The 23,043-nt window shown below is 40.0% G+C and overlaps 1 protein-coding gene across 5 annotated transcripts in view; it reads left to right on the forward strand.

Moving 5' to 3' along the window:
• The window catches only part of LOC121010561 (uncharacterized), a 70,676-nt gene that overhangs the window by 18,398 nt on the left and 29,235 nt on the right, over nt 1-23,043 (forward strand). The gene's annotated exons all lie outside the window — the stretch shown is intronic.

Below are 23,043 nucleotides of genomic sequence, written 5' to 3' on the forward strand. Positions count from 1 at the left end.
GTTAAGCTTCCCTTATTTAAATAGTTATATAGTATCTGTCTCCTGATTGGACCCTGACTAATGTCCTAACTGTTGGTGTGGAGTCGCAGACAAAGCAAAGGACGTGGAGTTTCTTACGGGCAGGGATCTTTTCGTATGTCTTTGACAAGTGCAAGCATTTCCTACTTTGATGCCTGGTACATAGAAGGTCCTGAATAAGGACTGAGTAACGGAGCATAATTTAAATTAATTTTTATACTCCTGTTTGATTGGAAGCAATTGCAGCCCACAGAGAAAGCCAGTGTGCAGGAAGGAGTCAGGAATTCATTTATGTATGTGATTTTTCATTCATTTGTTCAGTAAAGTTGATCGTTGTTTATTTTTTGTTTAGATGATCTGTCCATTGCTGCGAGTGGAGAATTAAAGTCCCCTACTATTATTGTATTATTTCGATGAGTTCCTTTATGTTTGTTATTGTTTTATATATTTGGGTTCTTTCATGTTGGGTGCCTAAATATTTACAATTGTTAGGTCTTCTTGCACTAGTGAAGTTGATCAAATGCCAGGTGGGAGCAACAGCATTGGCCTTCCACTGGGAGGCCAAGTAAATTGTTGTTACTAGAAGACAAGCTAAAGGAACATTCTGGATACAACATGGAAAGATTCAGAAGGAGCTAGGGAAATTCCAAGTGTGGTCTAACCGCTTGTGAGGTTCAGAAAAAATAAGTGACTTATCTAAGGTCATTTGGCCTCTAATGGGCAGCACCAGGAATAGAAAGCTAGTCTCATGGGGTGCCTGGGTGGCTCAGTCAGTTAAGCATCCAACTTTGGCTCAGGTCATGATCTCGCGGTTTGTGGGTTCAAGCCCCACGTCGGGCTCTGTGCTAACAGCTCAGAGCCTGGAGCCTGCTTTGGATTCTGTGTCTCCCTCTCTCCCTGCCCCTCCCCTGCTTGTGCTCTGTCTCTCTTTGCCTCTCAACAATAAATAAGTGTTAAATTTTTTTTTAATAAAAATAAAAAGAGGAAAGCTAGTCTCATGATCCTCAGTCCAAATCGTTACCGTTAATTACATTGTATTGCTTCTTCAAGTTGGGCAGAAAGAGGTGGTGATCGAAACTGCCATCTCCGAAAATGGGGGAAAATACCCCAAAACATAGTTATCCCTTACCTAGTAGTTCAAAAGAGTCTTTTGGGGAATCCAAGAAATTCCTCTGCCAATGCTATTACCTTTGGGAAAGCAGTTAGAAGTCTGTCAAATATGTTGAATTTGGGGGCACCTGGGTGGCTCAGTCAGTTAAGTGTCTGACTTCAGACCAGGTCATGATCTCACAGTCTGTGAGTTCCAGCCCCGCGTCAGGCTCTGTGCTGACAGCTCAGAGACTGGAGCCTGCTTCGGATTCTGTGTCTCCCTCTTTCTCTGCCCCTCCCCCCTTCACGCTCTGTCTCTGTTTCTGAAAAATGAATATACCTTGAACAAAAATGTATTTTAAATATATGTTGAACTTTGGGTTTGATGATCATTAAGGTAATTGAGCACTTGTTAACTCCCAGCATTCCAGGCTTGTGGGGCAAAGCACAGTCCTCCCTGCCCTACCCTCCTCAAAGCATCACTGGTGACCCCACACCCTCACATAACTCCCCTCTATCACTCGTCTCTAATGTCTGTGGCTTCATCATGCTCATGATTTTCCTTTATCATGTTGGTTTACTTAGCAGGACATTTTGCTATTTCCGATCAGATGTTTCCCAGGGAGCCGAGGCTCATCTTACTTAATGGAAGAGAGCCAACACAGCCTGTTCCACACACTTCTCTGCAGCTTTCCCAAAAGCATGACTTCTAGCTTGAATCCTACAATAAACGTATGGGCATATGTGACACACTGTGTGTCGTTAATTTCTCATCAACAGATGGGTCACAATATGAGCCAAGGGGGAGTATGGATGTAGCAAGAGCTGTGTGCGCGAAGTCAAGCCATGTTTAGAATGTCTTTGTTGGCTGTCATTGGGAAGAAGCCCATGCTGATTAATTGATTTGGGATGTGCATACGCTTCTATGGTGGGAAGCAAGAGGCACTGGGTGCAGAGAAAATAAGCCTGCCTGGGAGTGGCCTGGGAGAGGCCAGATGCTCCACAAGGGGTTCCGGTAAAATGAGAGCTGTACTTTGCAGGCTGGCCCTGATTGGAGATGCACCTTATTTGAGGGTTGCAGGTGCATGGATATAAAATCTCTCACTGGGAAATCTACTCCAGTGAGTATGGTTCTGTTGACCTGGCCCAGTGAAGTCAATGAAGAAGGACGCTGCTAGGATTTGGAAATGCTTAGGCTGTGCACTCCCTGGCCGGGGCTTGCTCTAAGAGCCAGTACTGAGGCACTTCCTGGCCTGATGGTTTTCTTTGAAGCCACTGCGTGGCTCCCTCCCCCAGCCCCCTCTCTCAGTCTTTGCATTGATACCATTCTAGAGATCTGAGGTTTCCTCTGGAAATATGCTTCTTTTACCCATGTCTTACTCGTCCATCCAAGAGGCACTGTGCTAGACTCTGGGAGTACAGCAGCTCTAGCTGGTTAGCTACCACCTCATCACCCTCTCCTAGCTCCTGGCATAGGGTGCTGTAAACAGAGACATTCAGAATAGTGGACTCCTAGAGCTGGGATGTCACTGTGTTTGAAGGAAAGCAGTCCCAAGGCATTGGCAGACCTTGTTCCATTACCATGCATCACCCAGATGCACAAGCCCCGGCTGTCTGTCTGCAAACTAAAAAACAAAACAAAATAAAAAAAAACCGGGGCGCCTGGGTGGCTCCATCGGTAAAGCATCCAACTTGATCTCAGCTCAGGTCATCATCTCACCGTTCGTGAGTTTGAGCCCTGAGTCGGGCTCTGTGCTGACAGTGCAGAGCCTGCTGGGGATTTTCTCTCTCCCTCTCTCTGCCCACCCCCCCCCAACACTGCCACCACCACTCTCTCTGTCATTCTGTCAAAATAAATAAACTTTAAAAAATAACAAAGACAGACACCAAAACCTAGAATTTATTTTTTTATTTTTGCTTACATATGTTGAGATTCAGTTTACATACAAAGAAGTATACTCATTTTTATTTATACATTTCACTAAGTTTTGACACACATATAGATGGAATCACGTAATCACCATCACAGTTAAGATACAGAACATTTTCACCTCCTAAGAGATCCCATGTATTCCTTTGCACTCAGTATCTTCCAGCTGTGGCCCCAGGCAACCACTGATTTATTTCCTGTCTTTGTAGATCGGTTTTGCCTATCCTAGAATCTTATGTAAATGGGAACTATACAGTGTGTATACTATGGCTTCATTTGTTCACCATATTTTTAAGACGTATTTATATGCAGCATTTGTTCCTTTTTATAGCTGAAGAATATGCCATCGAATGCTTAGGCTGCAAAACGTTTATCTGTTTGTCAGTTGATGTGTCCTTGGATTATTTCCAGTTTGGGGTCTATTATGAGTTAAGCCGATCTGAACATTTGTGTCTGTCTTTCGTTTTGATTTTTCTTATGGAAATGCCTGGGAAGTAATGAGTTGTATGGAAAATATTTAACTCCTAAGAAGTTGCCAAACTGTTTTCCAAAGTAGTTGTAGCACGTTATGTTCCCACCATTCATCTATGAAGGCTCTTACTGATTCACATCGTCCGACACTTGGTATTGTCAGTCTTTCCAATTTTAGCTTTTCTAGATGGGGGTAGTAGTTTTAATTTGCATTTCCATGATGCCTAATGCTATTGAGCAATTTCTCTGTGCTTCTTGGCCATCCATATATCTTGAGAACTGTCCTTTCACATATATTGCTTTTTTTTTTTATCATGCTGATTGTCTTCTTAATGTTGATTTATAACAGTTCTTTATATTTTCTGGAAATAACTCCACTATCAGTTATATTTACTGTATATATTTTTCCTTGTCAGTGGCTTGCCTTGTAAAAGCCGAGTGTTTAATTTTGAAAAAGTCTACTGTTAGCAATTCTTTTCTGTTGTGGTTCATGCTTTCTGTGTCCTAAGAAATCTTTTCCTTCCTCACATTCACACACACTTTTTTTTCCTGTATTTGCTTTTAAACATAAAAGCTAAAACTATAATTCATTTTATTTATTTATTTTTTTTTTCAAAAAAAATTTTTTTTAATATTTATTTATTTCTGAGACAGAGAGAGACAGAGCATGAGTGGGGGAGGGGCAGAGAGAGAGGGAGACACAGAATCCCAAGCAGGCTCTGGGCTCCAAGCTGCCAGCACACAGCCTGATATGGGGCTCTAACCCACAAACTGTGAGATCATGTGACCTGAGCCAAAGTCAGTCGCTCAACCGACTGAGCCACCCAGGTGCCCCAAACTATAATTTATTTTAAAGTAATTTATGGAACGCCTAGGTGGCTCACTTGGTTAGGTGTCCGACTTCAGCGCAGGTCATGATCTCCTGGTTCATGGGTTCGAGACCCGTGTCGGGCTCTGTGCTGACAGTTCAGAGCCTGGAGCCTGCTTCCAAGCCTGTGTCTCCCTCCCTCTTTCTCTGCCCCTCCCTGCTCACACTCTGTCTCTCGGAAATAAATTTAAAAATGTTTTAAAGAAGTAAAGTAATTTTGATAAAGGGTGTGAGGTAAAGGCCAAGGTCCATTTTTTTTTTTTTCTAAATAGATAACCAGTTAGCTGGCATTGTCATTGAAAAGAGCATCTTTTCCTGAGTCATCTTGGTACCTTTGTCAGTATCATTTGACCATTGGTTATGAGGGTCTATTTTGGACTCCTTACATGGTCCCATATCCTTACACTGAACCTACACTATTTAATAACTTTAGCTATATAGTGATCATGAAGTAAACTTCATTATAATTTTTCAAGATTGATTAGGATATTCTAGATCCTTTGTATTTCTTTCTAAATTTTAGAATTAACTTCTCAGCTGGAAAGGAAAAAAAAAAGCCTATGTAATTTTGACTGAGACTGCATTTAACCTATAGATCAATTTGGAAAGAATTCATATCTTAACAGTGAATTTCCAGTTGTTTAATTATTTAATTTCTCTCAACAATGTTTTGTCATTTTCAGTGCACAAGTCTTATACTTGTTTTTTAGTACATTTATCTCGTGGGGTTTCCGTTTTTAACGCTATGTAAAATGGCATTTTTTTATATTTTACCTTCTAATTGTTCACTGCTAGTATCTAAAAATACAACTGACATTTGTATTTTAATCTTGTTTCCTGTGAACTTGATAAACTCATTTCTTAATTCTGGTAGCTTTTTGAGGGTCCCTTTGGATTTTCTTCCCCTGGGATCATGCAGTCTGAGGAAAATGATGATTTTACTTCTTCCTTTCTTACATCTATGCAATTTTTTTCTCATTGCACTAAGAGGGCCCCTCGGGATAGTATTAAATGGAAGTGATGAGAACAAATAATATTGCTGTGTTCCCTATCTTAGAAGGAAAGCAAGGCTTTTTGTTGTTGTTGTTGTAATTCTAGTTAGTTAACATACAGTATTATATTAGTTTCAGGTGTACAGTATAGTGATTCAGCACTTGCATACATCATCCAGGGCTCATCACAAGTGCCCTCCTTAATCCCCATCACAAGTCTTTTTTAAGTTTTTGGTGTATGTCATCCATGAGACTGAGAAAGTTCTTAGATTGCGGGGACTTTTTATCATGATGGAGTGTTGAATTTTGACAAGAGGAAAATGTTTTTGTTGTTCCCTTATTCTATTAATATGATGGATGACACAGACTGATTTTTGAATATTCAACCACACTTACATTCCTGGGACTCAATCCAAATTTATCACTATATATTGTACTGGATTATCAATTTTTTTTAGTGTTGTTAGACTTGACCATAAAGCCATGTGAGTTTCATTTGTGGCAAACGATTTAATGACACACTTAGTTGCTTTATGTTTTTGAATTGTCTTTAAGTCAACTTTGCTCATTTCTTTCTTCAAAGGACTTGTCCATTTCCTCCAAACTGTTGAATTGATGGCCATAATGTTATTCATAAGAATTCCTTGGCAGGTGTTCAATATCTGTAGGGTCTGCAGTGGATATTCAGCTTTTATTTCTAACACTGGTAATTTATGTCATCTCGTCTTTTTCTTGATATGAATATGATATCATCTGAAGATGATATCATATTCATATATCATATCATTTCATCTGAAGATGAAAGCTTATCAACTTTATAGATCTTTTTAAAAACCCCGCTTTTAATTAATATATTTTCTCTATTATTTTTCTGTTTTCAATCTCATTGATTTCTACACTAATATTTATTAGTATTTTTCTTTTCTCTACCTCTTCAGATATAATCTATTTGTCTTTCTCTTGCTCCTTAAGATGAAAGGTTAGGTTAGTCCTTGTAGATGCTGTTTCATAATACATAAGCATATAATACTATATATTTCTCTGTAAGCACTGCATTAACTGTGTCTCACAAATTTGACACATTTTGTTTTGATTTTCATTCAATTTAAAATTTTCACATTTTCCTTAGGAATTCCTTTTTCACCTCTGGATTATTCAGGAGTGTAATGTTTAATTTTTCATACATTTGGGGCTTCCCCCCCAATTTTTTTTGTTATTATTTTTTAGCTGAATTCTGGCATGGGCCACAAATATACTTTGGATGTTTTCTATTCTTGTATAAGTATATAAAAATCTGATAGGCCATAAAACTTGTGGCCAGTCTCCAAGATTGGCGATCTTGGAGAATATTCTGCATTTGAGAAGAATGTGCATTTTTCATTAGTGGATGGAATGTCCTATAAATGTCCTATAAATGTCATATAGGACAAGTTGGTTGATAGTTGTTTAGATCAGATACTCTTATGATTTCTGCATACTTGTTCTCTCAGTTACCAAGGGAGGAGTGTTGAAGTCTCCAACTACAATTGTGGATTTGCATATTTCTTCCCTCAGGTCTATCAGTTTTTACCTTATTTGTTTTGAAAACTCTGAGGTTAAGCACGTACACATTTAGGATTGTTGTGTCATCTTGAAGAATTGACCCCTTTATCATTATGTAGACCTCCTCTTTATCTCCGATTTCATTCCTTGTTGCAAAGTCTACTTCATCTGAAATTGAAATAGCTAATATAATCCAGGTTTTTTGTTGTTTAATGTTTATCATATGTCTTTCTCCATTGTTTACTTTTAATGTATCTGTATCTGTATATTTAAAGTGGGTTTCTTATTGAGGTCATAAGTTTGGGTATGCTTTTCCACCCACCCCCGCATCTGGCATTCTCTGTCCTTTAGCTAATGTTTTTAGAGGACTCACATTTATTGTGATCACTGATATTGTTGGATTAAAATAATTTGTTCTTTATTTCTTTTTCTTCTGTATTTAACTTCTTCTTCTCTGTATTTAACTGTGTGTTTTTTTTTTATTCCATTTTATCTGCTCTATTGACTTATTTATGTAGAATTTTAATGGTTTTCCTTGGGTTTACATTACACATTAAAAATTTTTTTTTCATGTTTATTTATTTTTGAAAGAGATAGAGAGACAGAGAATGAATGGTGGAAGGGCTGAGAGAGACAGAGACACAATCTGAAGCTGGTTCCAGGCTCTGAGCTGTCAGCACAGAGTCTGATACAGGGCTTGAACCCACCAGCCATGAGATCATGACCTGAGCCAAAATCTGACACTTAACCTACTGAGCCACCCAGGCGTCCTACAATATATACTTTTTTCATGTTTGTTTATTTTTGACAGAGAGAGAGAGAGAGAGAAAGAGAGAGAGAACGAGCATGTTCATGAGTAGAGGAGGAGCCAAGAGAGAAACAGGGAGAGAATCCCAAGCACACTCTGCACTGGCAGTGCAGACCCTGACAAAGGGCTTGAACTCACAAACCGTGAGATCATAACCTGAGCCAAAATCAAGTCAGATGCTTACCCAACTGAACCACCCAGGCACCTCTACAATATACATTTTTAAAGTAATCTGAATCTACAGTCAAATCATCTTATAGTAATTTATGTGTGGTTTAAGGACCTTCTAACATACCAACAATGCCTCCCATTCATCATTTGTGCTATTGTTGTTATATGTTTTACTTCTAGATAAGATATAAGTACATAATACGTTGTTCCTATTTTGCTCTAAATTGTCAGTTGTCTTGTAGAACAGTTTAAAATTAAGCAAGGTCAAATATTTCATTTTCTCTTCATTTTTTTGTATTAAAGTAAATTTCTGACCTCTGTCATCTTTATTCTGCCTGAAGAACTTGATGGAACATTTTTTTGTAGAAGGCAGTGAATTCCCTCAGTTCCCCAGTTTTTGTTTTGTCTGAGAGAATCTTTATTTCTCCTCCATGTAAAAGGATATTTCCACTTCATATAGCATTCTAGGTTGACAGTGTTTTTCTTTCAGCCCATTTAAGATCTCTCTTCCTTGTCTTCTTGCTTGGATGGCTACTGATAAGACATTGACCCTAATTTTTATACTTGTTCTCTTATTGATAATGTGTCTTTTTTTTTTTTTCTGACTGCCTTCAAGATTTTCTTTTTGTCTTTGGTTCTCAGCAGTTTGCTATGATATGTTTACCTAGGTTTTTTGGGTTGTTTTTGTTTTAATCCTTTTGGTGTTCTCTGAATTTCTTGGATCTGGGTTTGGTGTCTGTCATTAATTTTGGAAATTTTCCAGCCATTGTTTCTTCAAGTATTCATTTGAGTCCATTCTCTACTTTCCTAGGGATTCTAATTTTGCACATGTCAGGCCATTTGATAGTGTTCCACATCTCTTTGATGTGTTTTCTAATTCTTTTTTTTTTCTAATCTCGTTCCTTTTTGCTTTCAATTTGCATAAATTCTACTGACTCTTCTTCAAGTTCACTGATATTTTTTTTTTCTCCATCGTCTGTGTTATTTGTACTGATGAGCCTATTAGAGGCATTCTTTATCTGTTTACTGTGTTTTTTATTTCCTACGTTTCCATTTATTCTTTCTTATGGTTTACATTTCTCTGTTGAAATAACCTATCTGACTTTGTATATTGTTTACCTTTTTCATTGTAGCATTAAATATTGTTAATCATAACTGTTTTCAGTATCCTGTGTGATAGTGCCAACATCCGTGTCATAGTTGAGTCTGCCACTGATCATTACTTTATCTCTTGTACAGTGTGAAGGTTCATCACGTGTCTGTGATGAACGAAACATTGCTGAATATTTTATTTGCCTCAAGTTTCAGTAGAGCTCAGATTGACACTATTGCTGATCTTATCTTTATTTAAAATTTTGATATTTTCTTCATTGTGAAAACACTGTATTACTTTTGAATTTTTGAATATTGCATTAAATATTATATATCTTGATTGCAGCTTCCCCTTAAATTTTGTGCCTGAGGTCAGTGCCTCACTTGGCTACCCTAGTGCAGGACTTCTGCTTTCTATATCTGAAGCTAAAAACATTGAAATTTTAATAAATTACATTGAAATGAGTAACCCTAATGTCTACGCAGAGGGATTTTAGGATGAAAGGCCTTCTGGAATTTTCTATTTTAGGCAAAAAGCAGTAAAGCATATGCTTCACCTGAGCGCTTAGCCCGGGGAGATGTGTCTCACTGACTTTTGACAGAAGGGGTTTAGGTAGCTGTACTCATGGCCTCACAGAGGTTTATTCCACTCTATAGAAGTCAGGGGCTCCCATAACCTAGCAGGGAAAACTGAGGTAGGTGCAGCCTAATAGTTCTAAAGATTATTAGCTCTCATCTGAATGCCAAAAGGATTCTGGGGCTTGTTTTCTGCAAGAAAAAGTAACCAGGGCTGACCAGGTCCTGCTGTTGAGGAGGACCAATACATAAAAGAACCACCACCTTATAACCAAGTGACAGTGTCTGGGGCTTAAAAAGGTACCACTTTAAGAGAAAGTGTTTATCCTAACACCTTCCCAGCCCCCTCCAGTGAGGGAAGCCAGGAGGAAGAAATGGGACTTCAGTGTCTACTTTCTATGACCTTCATGAGGTCACCAGGCCCTACCTGTATTGTAGGAATCACACAGAGGGGTGGGAAGGCCCTTGTGACTATGTTCTCCCAACCTCAGGAGGTCACATTTTGAACAGGAACATATGCAGCCACTTACGTGGCTGTTTTGCTTTAGCTGTGACTCCCACTGTGCTCTTACCCCCACCCCATCCCCGCCCCTCACACACCCACACATACACTGTAATTCTTTGCATGAGAAAATAGAAAATAGAAATAATAATAAAATTTTTTTCTGTGTCAGTGCTGGTGAGGTAACTGGAAACTGAGCCACCTCCTTAGAGACCCAGGGAGTGCATCCCAGGACAAAAAGGCCAAAAGTCTGCTCATAACTGGATCAAGCATTCCATAAATGTTGTGGCTCATTTGTTCTAGATAAAATCACTCTCCCCGCCCTCTCACCTCTCAGGGTCAAATGGCAAGACACTTTGGGTCCAAAACACAGGCTGCATGATTAGACGTTTTAGGAAGCATATTAAGATTTCCTTCTACTTAAGTGTCATTCTTCATCATTCAAAGCTTTAAGTTACTGGGGCAAGCTTTCTAAAGCCTGATGAATCTTTTCTGTGCTTCAGAACTGATGACTATGCCCAGGGGAGTGGTGATGCCAGTGGTGGACAAATAGGCACAAAGCTTAGACTTTTCCTAGCAATTAGGTAAGCTATTATAAAGCATTTTCTAGAAACTTCTAACAAGAATCAGGATATGTTTTCAGAAATAGGTAGTTTTTGGGGGTGCCTGGGTGGTTTAGTTGGTGAAGCATCTGACTCTTGGTTTCAGCTCAGGTCATGATCTCATGGTTTGTGAGATTGAGCTCTGTACTGGCGGCATGGAGCCTCCCTGGTTCTCTCTCTCCTTTCTCTTCCCTTCCCCTGCTCCCTCTCTCTGTGTCTCTCTCTCACTCTCTCAAATAAATAAATAAATAAACTTAAAAAAAATTTTTTAAAGAAAAAGGTAGTGTTCCCTGGGAAGAGAATCTAGAGCAAAATTCAGTATAGCCCCCAGGGAAATGTTAAGAACTCTTTTGACCACACATGACTGTTAACATACGTTACTTACCTCAGTGCCTCCTAAACTTTTTCTCACGTGATCTTATGCACAGAAAATACTTGCTCAGCACATTGGAGTAGATCATAGAGGAGTTTTGAACCCTTAACTAGACTGCTTGCAGCCTGAAAAATTGGAAAGATGTTTGTGTCAGTGGGAAAGAGCTATATCCGTGAAAATATAGGGAGTTTACACCTCAGTGAAATACATAGGGATCTGGTTAGTGGTCAGGTACCTACCAAACAAGTTGATGAACCTTAGGTCCTGTTACATTGAAGAGAGCACATCATGCTTGGTGGGCTCATTTGGATTCTATAGGCAGAATTTTTCTTGTTGGAGTGGCAGCTTTGCCCATTTAGCAATAACCTGATTAAGATCTTTCGATGATCTAGTAAGTGAAAATGTTTTGCTAGCCTACTAAGTAATCCAAAATAAAATTCCACTTTATGAAAGACAGAATTAGTTTGCTAAAATTAAAAGTTTCTAGATTTTCATATTTCAAAAATCGCAATAAGCTCATTAAAGGTGAATCCATCAGTATCCCTCTCTTTGTCTGTCTGTCCCTCTTTCTCCCCTGAGCACATGTTTTTTTCTGCTTAATGAATAATCTAGCCTTCACTTGCCAGGGGATTTTTATTCACTTAGTGTTTTCTTAGTGTTTTGTTTATTTTTGAGAGAGCGAGCGAGAGAGCGAGCAGGAGAGAACAAGTGCAGGGCAGAGAGAGAGGGAGACAGAAGATCTGAAGCAGAGCTGGAACTCACGCATTATGAGATCATGACCTGAGCCAAAGCCAGATGCTCAACCGACTGAGCCACCCAGGCACACCAACCATGTGATGTTTAAAAAGCTGCAAGGTTCAAGTAGGTCCTAAGGAAAGAAAGGGCACTCCAGTGAGTCTAGAAACCAGTGCTAGTGACCCAGCAGATTCCAAGAGCTTTTGGTATCTGTAGCAACTTGAATGTCATATAAAGTCGGCGAGGCCAGTAAGACTCTGGAGCAAAAAGCCTTTGACAGGCAACTGCTCTCCTTTTAGATGTTGCTCTCGGCTCTTTACTTGGCTCTGGTGAATGTTGGACATGGGGCGCTAAGCGACCATATGATCCAAACCACCCCAGCATGAATGCTATCTTCTCTCCCTGTCTGTAATGATGAGCCAGCTAAGAAGCATTCCATTATGGGGTAGAAGCGATGTTTATGAGACCACCTACCTGAGGGGGAGAATTTTAAATTCAGATGTAATTACAGATGGTTGTGCCTGAAATGTTGGCAGCTGGAAACACTGGAAAGGTCAGCGGCAGTATCCTGGTCCCGCTCAAGGTGCCTTGAAAGATGGAAAGGCAGGAATATCTTCCCAGTAGGCAGAACTTCTTGATCAGTACATATTATTGTCCATTTGTTGGAAAGTAAGTGTGGCCTGAGCCCAGGAACACAGTCAGTGCTGATTCCAGCGAGAACCTACACAAGGATCAAAAACAATTGGTGTTCCTACTTTATACGTGTGAAGTATATGAAGGTCCTGGTAGCCACATAGCCACTGTCTATCTAGATAGATAGACAGCCTGAGGGACTCCTAGACAGGATTTAGAGGTTTTACCCCTTACAGGTGACAGGTAGCGGGAAAAAATATGTCCTTGGAGAATTGGGGTGACATCACTGAATTTTTCTCCAAAAATCGCAAATAAATTTTAGGTCCACTCCGCAAGCATTTATTAAAGCAAGCACTTACCTGGTTCAGACACTGTGCTTACTACTGGAGATCTGGCAGGACCCAAATCATGATGCGTGTCCCAGGATTCAGTGGGATAGCTCCCTCCCACAGTCTGGGAACTGAAATGCAAATATTTCTTTCGAGGAGCCCAGATATCTGCTTCACATTTATGTACCGCTGGGGTAAGAGATCGGCTTGTTCATAAATACAGAAAGCCAGATGGTGGTGAAACACAGTAGGGGGTTGAGAAATGAGGGATGAATTAATGACTAAAACTATTCCTAAGCCCTCTTTCCACAAATAGTGGCAGCTAAAGCCATAAAACAGTCCCAGTGGGCTCCTGCTAATGATCAGATCCTATGATAATCCCAAAAGCCCCACTTGAGGCATGATTCTGAGCCCATTCTGACTTTAAGAGGTGAAACATAGAGGATCATACTAATTAATAATCAAGCTGCGTACTGTTAGGCCTGTGGTGGGTGGTGGCTTCCTTCTGAATCTAGTTCTCTAAGTTTTAGCTACGGGCTCCTTCCAGCTCTCCCCAGCGTGTATGAGGCATTAATCAGTCAAAGACTTGGGCTAAATTAACACACAGAATTACAATGGGATTCTCTCTGGCTTTCTCCTTTCTAACATGCCCTCTTTTTCTTCTTTGATGGCTATGCTTGTCCCAGGCTTCTTTCTCTGCTTCTGACAGACAATAAGCTGGTGGATTTTCCTACCAAAGCATTAGTGACCTGGCATTGTTGCCACCGCATCTGTGGCTCCCTTCAGGGTAAAGTGACAAAAACAAGACATTCATTCTGTGCCAATCACTTTTCTAAATTTCAGCTCCCTTCCATAATTAGCCTGTGTTTTTCTTTTTTCTTTTTTTCTTTTTTGTTTAACGTTTTATTTATTTTTGAGAAAGGGAGAGACAGAGCATGAACAGGGGAGGGGCAGAGAGAGAGGGAGACACAGAATCTGAAATAGGCTCCAGGCTCTGAGCTGTCAGCACAAAGCCCGACGCAGGGCTCGAATTCACGGACCGAGAGATCATGACCTGAGCTGAAGTCGGCCGCTTAACCAACTGAGCCACCCAGGCGCCCCAGCCTGTGTTTTTCAATCTCCAGAGTCTTAAGGTAATTTTTTCCCCATTTTGTATTTTTTTTCTAGGGGTTATAGCTGTTATTTGAAGGAGCATAGGTTTTTTTTTTTTTTTTTTTAGGAGTACACTCCTTCTAAACCGGAAGCAGAACCTCAATCATATTTTGCAGGTTTAGGATGTCAGTTTGACTCTTTTTATTTTTGTTTATTTATTTATTTATTGTTTCAGGTTTTCAAATTCTAGTTAGTTAACATATAGTGTTCTCTTGGTTTTAGTAGAATTTAGTGATTCATCACTTACATATAACACCCAGTGCTCACTGTTGTATTGATTCTTTTTAAATATAGATACAAGTTCTCTGTTGCAATGATTCACTTTGTCCATTCAGAAGTTCTATCCGTTTTTCTCTTTTATTTTTCTGTGAATCTTATTTATTTTCAAGACCTTGTCTGCAAACTTTTCCTCTCTGGTTCATTTCTCAGTCTGCTTTTACTAAGTGTTTTATCTCTTGATTATTAGTTTCTTTCCTCCTTAACTTTAGTTTTATTTTGTTGTCCACTGGACATTGTGGATTTTTAAACTTTTTAGAGGCTTCAAATTATGTTTTCTTTCACTAGAGTTGATCCTCCATTTCCTTTATGAGGCTTACAGAGTGGGGAGTGATGACTTAGTCAGAGACTCAGCTAAGAAAATGCTTAGCTGCAATTTTTGTCAAGTCTCAGTCTACCTCTGGTTCATCCCTGCTCTAGGGTATAGTCGTCCAAGTCTGTCCTGATGTGGCCACTGGGTATACCCATCTTGGTAACAACTCTGCAACTCTAGCCTTTGTCTTCTCATCACTGTGAGACTACCCCAAAGCCCATTCTGCTTTTCACAGATTTTCTACTTAGCTTTTTAAAGGTCACAGTCGGTGTAGCTTCAGAATTTGGCAGGTGTTTTTAGGGAAAAAAACTGGAAGTGTAGTGAGGTCATGCAGGTTTCTAGCCCTGTGAGATGGCTAAAAAATTCTGATTTTTCTCATTCTGCTTTTTGGCCAAAATCAACAAATGCCTGAGGAGATAAAGTGGCTATAGAGGATCAGTTCACTTCTCTTCATTTTGTCTCCAGAATGTTGGTCTCTGCTATCCCCTCAGATATCTCTATACAAATGACTTCTAGAAAGAAAAATGGTGTGGCTTTTTGTTACGGGGTTTATCTGTTATCAGTGGGAGCCTTAGTATGTCGTAAGCCAGAAGCCAGTCTACGGGAAAAAGTGACAGATGCATAAATAAAACAAGAGAAACCTAAACAGACCAGTTATGATAATATGCCATGAACAAAGGAATATGATTCACTCTGACCTCTGTACTCACTCTCCACAGCCAAAATGAGAAACAAAACACAGAGAAAGAGAGAACAGTTTCAAAAACATACCATCCAGTCTCATGCCCTACATTAACACAGGCTATTCGTCTGCTGGAAATACCCTAATTCACAACCAAGACACGAGGACAGGTAAAAACAATAAGACTTCACATTTTGGCCATAATGGTAAAGGATGAGTCCATCTGGGAAGATTTGTCTTTGAAAAGGGGAGCTCCATCTGGGTCCATTTTGCTTCTCTTGACCACCATTTCAAGCAAGGAAAGGGGGAGAGGCATATTTCTTCTCAGAGAGGGGGGCTCCCCAGGGTTCCACAACTGATGATACATCACATGTGCTGAGCCCCTGCTCTGTCCAGCAGTGCACTAGACACTGTAAACCCGGGGGTAAAATGCAGCACAAATCTCTGCCCCGGAGGAGCTCCCAGTGTCTCGTCACAGCTTTTTCTGCATGTTTGGGAGCCTCGCTAGCAGTTGCTAAGGGACAAGCTTTAGTAATGTGCTCAATGAGATGTCTTTTGTTTCTCCTTCCTGCCTGTATCTTCTGCCAACTTTATATCTCTCTAATTAATGCCAAACAAGGCAGAAAGTTGTAAGCCAAAGAAATGAGAAAGGCTTGTGCTTCTCATAGCTTGAAACTGACCCCATGGTCCACTCTCCTCTGCTAAACACATTAATGCCATTCTCTTTTTTTCAACGTTTTTTTTATTTTTTATTTTTGGGACAGAGAGAGAGCATGAACGGGGGAGGAGCAGAGAGAGAGGGAGACACAGAATTGGAAACAGGCTCCAGGCTCTGAGCCATCAGCCCAGAGCCTGATGCGGGGCTCGAACTCACGGACCGCGAGATCGTGACCTGGCTGAAGTCGGACGCTTAACCGACTGCGCCACCCAGGCGCCCCAATGCCATTCTCAAAGGTTTGCCACTGTGTTGAAAATGGAAAAAAAAAATCTTTTATAGGGATTATTATATCCACCAGATCCAATCATGCCTGGGTCCTTTTTTGATAAGGCAAATGGGGAGATTACTATCTAATGATCTCTAGCCAGTAATAGTTAAACTCTGAATTTGGATTTGAATAAAATGTTAACACTCCTGGCATGCAAAGATTATAGAAATGTAAATTGTATCATAAGAAACAGTCCCCATTGCATAGCTTAAAAAATACCAAATTCTACTTGCAATTATTGCCAGAGACTTAAAAATTAAGTTTGCTTCCCTGGAGAAGTTTAACTTTCAGAATGGTTACTTCCATTATCTGCCCATCCAAAATTATTCAGTTGATTTAATCCCCTCAAAATTAGGGGATTTTCACCATGGGATTTAGCCAGGGGATTTTTTCCAGCTCTGCTGATACCAACATTTAAAGTGATTATGTATAATCTATTTCCTTTCCACTATTTCATCTCAGAAAATACGATTTCCCCAATTTTTCTCTCTTCAGCAGAAAAGAAATCAGGACTGGGTATGCTATCAGAATTCAGCCCTATGCCATTTATTGGACAGAATGGCTTTAAGAATTGCTGCTGAGATCTCTCTGGCAGTGGACTGTCTTTCCAAAATTCTGATATGTTCCAGCCAGAGCAGTTCACAGGTCAGAAAAGAGCAGGGTGTTGGGTTGTTGACATAAGAAGGGTTGGATAACCCAGGAATCATTTGGAGATACTGTCAAACATCTTTGTAATAATATATCCCCTGTGAGTGTTTCTGTTTGGAGTGATAGGAGGCAAGGAGAAGGAATGGGCATTGTTGTTTCATTCAGTGTCAAGGGGTGGTGGGAATTGACACAACTACATTATAGAGGTTAAAGTCAAAGCTGTAGTCATCAAAGCATAGAGCGCGCAATAGATTTTACATAACTTTAAAAGCGGGATCGTTTATGGTAGTCAGGTACTAATACCCTTCACCAGGTATTCCCTGCTTTACATAGAGCAAGGGCCAGAGAGCTGCTGTTGGCTATCAGGCAATTTAGATATGGTCGAAAACAGCTTGTTTTTTAATAATAAAGTCTAAATCTTTAAGACATAAATATTTTGGACAACATTTATCAGAAACAACTTTTGGTCCCTTTAGTCTTTGAAAACATGTGAAGTTGAGAGCAAGAATATGGTACAAGATTCCTGCATCTCCCTCCATCCCCAAGAAACATAGACACAGCTGTTTCTACTACTGTCCATGAAGGATTAATTGCTATAGAAGCATGCATAGGCATCTTTTGAGTCTTTGGTTGGTTACCAGTCTGAGCATACTCTGTTTGTTCAAGGAATTAAAGGGAAACATGAACATAATGAGTACCAAAGTGGAAAACATCCCACAAAGTTGGACAAGAGCAACTTCCAATGTAGTATAATTACAGGAAAACTATAAAATAAACAATTACCAGGGTTCACACAGGACTGGGAATTGTTTGCCTAATGTCCAGCCAGAGCAAAGAGGCACTGTTGAGTTGAAGAACATTCAGTAGAGACATCAGAAGGGCAAGTCTTAGAAGTGGGGAATAAGGGCTCCTCTAGGCCCTTTTATAAAGAGTTTTTAAAAAATACTTCAAAGGGGTCAAATTTAATGTGAAAGTAACTGCCTGCCGGAAAATGTTGAACTCTATTTAAAGGAATGCAACAAAACTCAGCATTCACCGGTGTTAAACTGACAATGTCTGGGCAACCACTAAAAATTACTATACACGTAGGGGCGCCTGGGTGACTCAGTTGGTTCAGCATCTGACTCTTGATTTCAGCTTGGTTCATGATCCCATGGTTTATGAGACTGAGCCCCATGCTGGGCTCTACACTGACAGCACCAAGCCTGTTTGGGATTCTCTTGCTCTGTCTCTGCCCCTCCTCCACTCATGTATGCACACGCTGTCTCTCAAATAAATAAACTCAAAAAAATTACATATAAAGAAACAAGGCAATCCACATTGGGAGAAAAATCATCAATAAAGATGAACTCAAAATAATAGAGATAATTGAATTAGTGGGATGTTAAATGGCTATGATAAATATGTTCTGTTTATTCAAGTAATTAAAGAAAAACATGGACATAATGAGAAGGGAAGTGGAAGAAATAAAGAATTCAATGCAACTTCAGACAATGAAAAATACAGTATCTGAAATGAAAAACATGCTGAGTAGGTTTTAGAGCAGATTAGACACTGCAAAAGGGAAGATCAGCATACTTGGAGTTTTAGAATATAAATCCAAAGACAGAAAGATGTATCCAAAGTGAAACAGAGAAAAAATTTTGGAAAAAACGGTGAACAGAGTGTCCACAAGCTGCGTGTCAATATTAAACAGTCAAACGTATGTGTAATTGCAGTCCCAGAAGGAGAGGAAGTGGCAGGAAGCAGAAAAAAAAATTTGAAGAAGTGACCAATGTTTTTTCAAATTCGGCAAAACATGAAACCCTTAGATCCAAGAAACTCAATGAGCCTGACACAGAAAAAACATAACAAAAACATACCAAAGCACATCATAATCAAATTGCTGAAAGCCAGTAATAAAGCGTGTGTCTTAAAAGACACCCAGCCTTCTGGTTTGGTATGTAAGGCTTTTGGAACCCGTCACTGAGTCCTAATAAGTAAAAAGCTGAACTAACTGAAAAATCAACAACTCTTCTTAGATCTGTCAGAGAAGTGAGGTCATAGGGCAAACACCTGCCCCCCACATCAGAGAGAAAGACAGGTTCAGAGAATCACAGTGTACTGGAGCAGAAACCCATGTGCACAAAGCTCTGTGGGAACCATTACCAGGTAGAATACCTGCACTGTAAATGATGAATTGCCGAAGGCTCAGTGTGGATGAGCTGGAGAGTTCAAAACTCCAGAGGGACTAGTCAGAGAGGAGCCTTCACACTTCAGCTGTTTCACCACCAGGAGCCCTACCAGGTTCTCATGATGAATATTGGAGGAAAAAATCCCTCAAGCTTATGTGGAATGAGGAGGGGAGGGACACATTTTTGAAATGTGCCAGGACATTCTGTTCTTAACCAGGCCTACACTTGAGAAAAAACTATTTTATCAGAGCTTCATCTAATGGGGTTTTCCTAGAGCCTAAACAAGTTGGGGGAAGGGAAGTACCCAACTCCAGTCCCCTCTAGCCATCCTGTCCCACCCAAGAGGGAAAAACATTGAGGAACTCTTGTGAAGTTCACTGTCAGAGGCACGGGCTCACTAAAACACTGAGACCTGATTGTAGAACAGAATGCTTCCCCTTTCCTCATTCCCTACCACCACATAACTAAAGACCTCTTTACCACTGTTTCTTTTACCCAATATAGCATATGAGACTTTCACCGAAAAGTTACAAGGCTTATAAAGGCAAAACATAGTTTGAAGAGACAGAGCAAGAGGTGGAATCAGACTGAGACATGGCAGAGATGTTGGAATTATCGGGTTGGAAATTTAAAGCAACTATGATTGGGGCACCAGGGTGGCTCAATTGGTTAAGTGTACAACTCTTGATCTCAGCTTAGGTCACGCTCTCACGATCATGAGATCGAGCCCCACATCAGGCTCTGCACTGGGTGTGGAACTCTGCTTGAGGTTCTCTCTCTCCCTCATCCTCTGCCTCTTCCCCTCACCCCCTCCAAAAAATAACTATGATGAATACATTAAGGGCTCTAACAGAAAAAATAGACAACATGCAAGAATAGATGGATAATATAAGCAGCGAGGTAGAAATTCTAAGAAGCAAAAAGAAATGCTGGAATTAAAAATCACAGTAATGGAGAGGCACCTGAGTGGCTCACTCGGTTGACCCTCTGACTGCAGCTCAGGTCATGATCTCACGGTCTGTGAATTTGAGCCCCGCGTCAGGCTCTGCACTGACGGCTCGGAGCCTGGAGCCTGCTTCGGATTCTGTGTCTCCCTCTCTCTCTGCCCCTCCCCCACTTGTGCTCTGTCTCTCTCTATCAAAAATAAATAAATGTAATTTAGAAAAAATTTTTAAATTCACAGTAATGAAAATGAAGAATGCCTAGTAGTAGGCATTAATAGACTGGATACAGCTGAACAGATAATCTCTGAGCTTGAAGATGAGAGAATAAAAACGTTAAGAATGAAAAACCAGGGTAAAAAAAAAAAGCCTTTAAAAAATGGAACAGAAGGACACCTGGGTGGCTCAGTTGGTTAGTCCAACTTCGGCTCGGGTCATGATCATGCAGTTCATGGGTTTGAGCCCTACATTGGGCTCTCTGCTGACAGTTCAGAGCCTGGAGCCTGCTTGGGATTCTGTGTCTCCTCCACTCTGCCCCTCCCCCACTCACATTCTGTCTCTCTCTCTCAAAAATAAATAAACATTAAAAAAACCTTTTTTTTTTTAATGGAACGGAATATCCAACAATATCCAACAGCATTGTTGGATGTTGCTGCATTACTGCATTACAGCAATAATGATTGAGAATTTCCTCCAGATCAATGTCAGACACCAAGCCACAGATCCAAAACTCAGAAACACAGAGCAAGATAAATGCAAAAACTAAAAAAAAAAAAAACCATAAAAAGGAAAAACTATAGCTACACGTATCATATTAAACCTACAGAATTTTCAAAAAGTAAGAAAAATTCTTGAAGGGGGGGAAAGCTTACCTAAAAAGGAACAAAGATAACAGTTGCACCCACCTTACCCTTAGAAGCCACACAAGCAAGAGAGTGGAGAGAAATATTTGAAGTGTTGAGAGAGAAAGACAAAAATAAAATCACCACACCAATTTAGAATTCTGTGTGCTGTGAAAGTATCTTCAAAAGAGAAAAGGAAAGACTTTCTCAGACAACCAAAAATTAAGGGAATTTGTTGGCAGTGCATCTCCCTTGCAAGAAATGTTAAAATAAGTTCTTCAGAGAGAAGGAAAATGGTTTGGTCAGAAACTTGAATCTACACAAAGAAAGAAAGAACATTAAAAAGGAATAAATGAAGGTTAGGAAGCATAAAAATAGGGGCACCTGGGTGGCTCGGTTAAGTGTCCGACTTTGGCTCAGGTCATGATCTCACGGTACGTAAGTTTGAGCCCTGCATTGAGCTTTGTGCTGACAGCTCGGAGCCTGGAGCCTGCTTCAGATTCTGTTGTCTCTCTCTCTGCCCCTCCTCCACTCGTGCTCTGTCTCTGTCTCTCAAAAATAAATAAACATTAAAAAGGACTTTTTAAGCGTAAAAATAATACATTACATCTAGAGAAATAAAGCTAAATGTGACAGCAGCCTTCTCAAGAACATGTGAAAATGACACCTTTAAAGTGCAAGAAGAGGGGCACCTGGCTGGCTCAGTTGATAGAGCATGTGACAATTTTTTTTCAAATTTTTATTTCAGCTCTAGTTAGTTAACATACAGTGTAATATTGATTTCAGGAGTAGAATTGAGTGATTCATCACTTACATATAGCACCCAGTGCTCGTCCCAAGTGCCTTTCTTAATACCCATCAGCCATGTAGCCCATACCCCACCTCCTCCCTCCATCAACCCTCAGTTTGTTCTCAACATTTAACCATCTCTTATAGTTTGCCTCCCAATTTTTTTCCCTTTGCCTATGTTCATCAGTCTGTTTTGTTTCTTAAATTCCACATATGAGTGAAATAATATGATATTTGCCTTTCTCTGACTGATTTTGCTTAGCATAATACACTGTAGCCCCATCTACATCATTGTGAATGGCAAGATTTCATTCTTTTTGATAGCTGTGTAATATTCAATTGTATATATTTTATAATTATTATATTATTTATATTATTTTATATGTCATATTACTTATAAATATATTTATATTTATTACATGTAATAATATCATTAATATATTATTTCTAATTATACACACACACACACACACACACACACACACACGTACCACATCTAATTTACCCATTCATCAGTTGATGGATGTTTGGGCTCTCTCCACGGTTTGGCCATTATTGGTAATTCTGCTATCAACATTGGGGTACATGTGGCTATTCGAACTTGTATTTTTGTATCCTTTGGGCAAATACTTAGTAGTGCAATTTTTGGGTCTTAGGGTAGTTCTATTTTTTTAAAATGTTTATTTTTGAGGGAGACAGAGCATGAACAGGGGAAGGGCAGAGAGACAGGAGACACAGAATCTGAAGCAGGCTCCAGGCTCCAAGCTGTCATCCCAGAGCCCGACGCGGGGCTCGAACCCACAAACTGCGAGATCATGACCTGAGCCGAGGTCAGACACTTAACCGACTGAGCCACTGAGGTGCCCCTTGGGGTAGTTCTATTTTTAACTTTTTGAGGAACCTCCATACTGTTTTCCAGAGTGGCTACACCAGTTTGCATTCCTACCAAGAGTGTAAAATGGTTCCCTTTTTTCCACATCCTCACCAACTTCTTGTTTCCTGTGTTAATTATAGCCATTCTGACAGGTTGACAGTCCCATTGTGGGTTTTTGTTTTTGTTTTTGTTTATTGTTTTTATTTTGAGAGAGAGAGGGAGCATGAACTGGGGAAAGCCAGAGAGAAAGGGAGAGAGAGAATCCCAAGTAGGCTCTGGGCTGTCCACATGGAGCTGGACCCAGGACTCCATCCCATGATGGTGAGATCATGACGTGAGCCAAAATCAAGAGTCTGACGCTTAACCGACTGAGCCACCCAGGTGCCCTGCATTGTGGTTTTGATTTGTATTTCCCTGATGATGAGTGATGTCGAGTATCTTTTCCTGTGCCTGTTAGCCATCTGTAGGTCTTCTTTGGAGAAATGTCTATTATGTCTTCTGCCCATTTCTTAACTGGACTATTTGTTTTTGGGGTGTTGAGTTTGATTCGTTTTTTATAGGTTTTGGATGCTAACCCTTTATCAGATACGTGTTTTGCAAATACCTTCTCTCATTCCGTAGACTTTTAGTTTTGT

Source organism: Herpailurus yagouaroundi, unplaced genomic scaffold (assembly GCF_014898765.1).
Source record: "Herpailurus yagouaroundi ecotype Mexico unplaced genomic scaffold, PumYag 192, whole genome shotgun sequence".
NCBI lineage: Eukaryota > Metazoa > Chordata > Mammalia > Carnivora > Felidae > Herpailurus > Herpailurus yagouaroundi.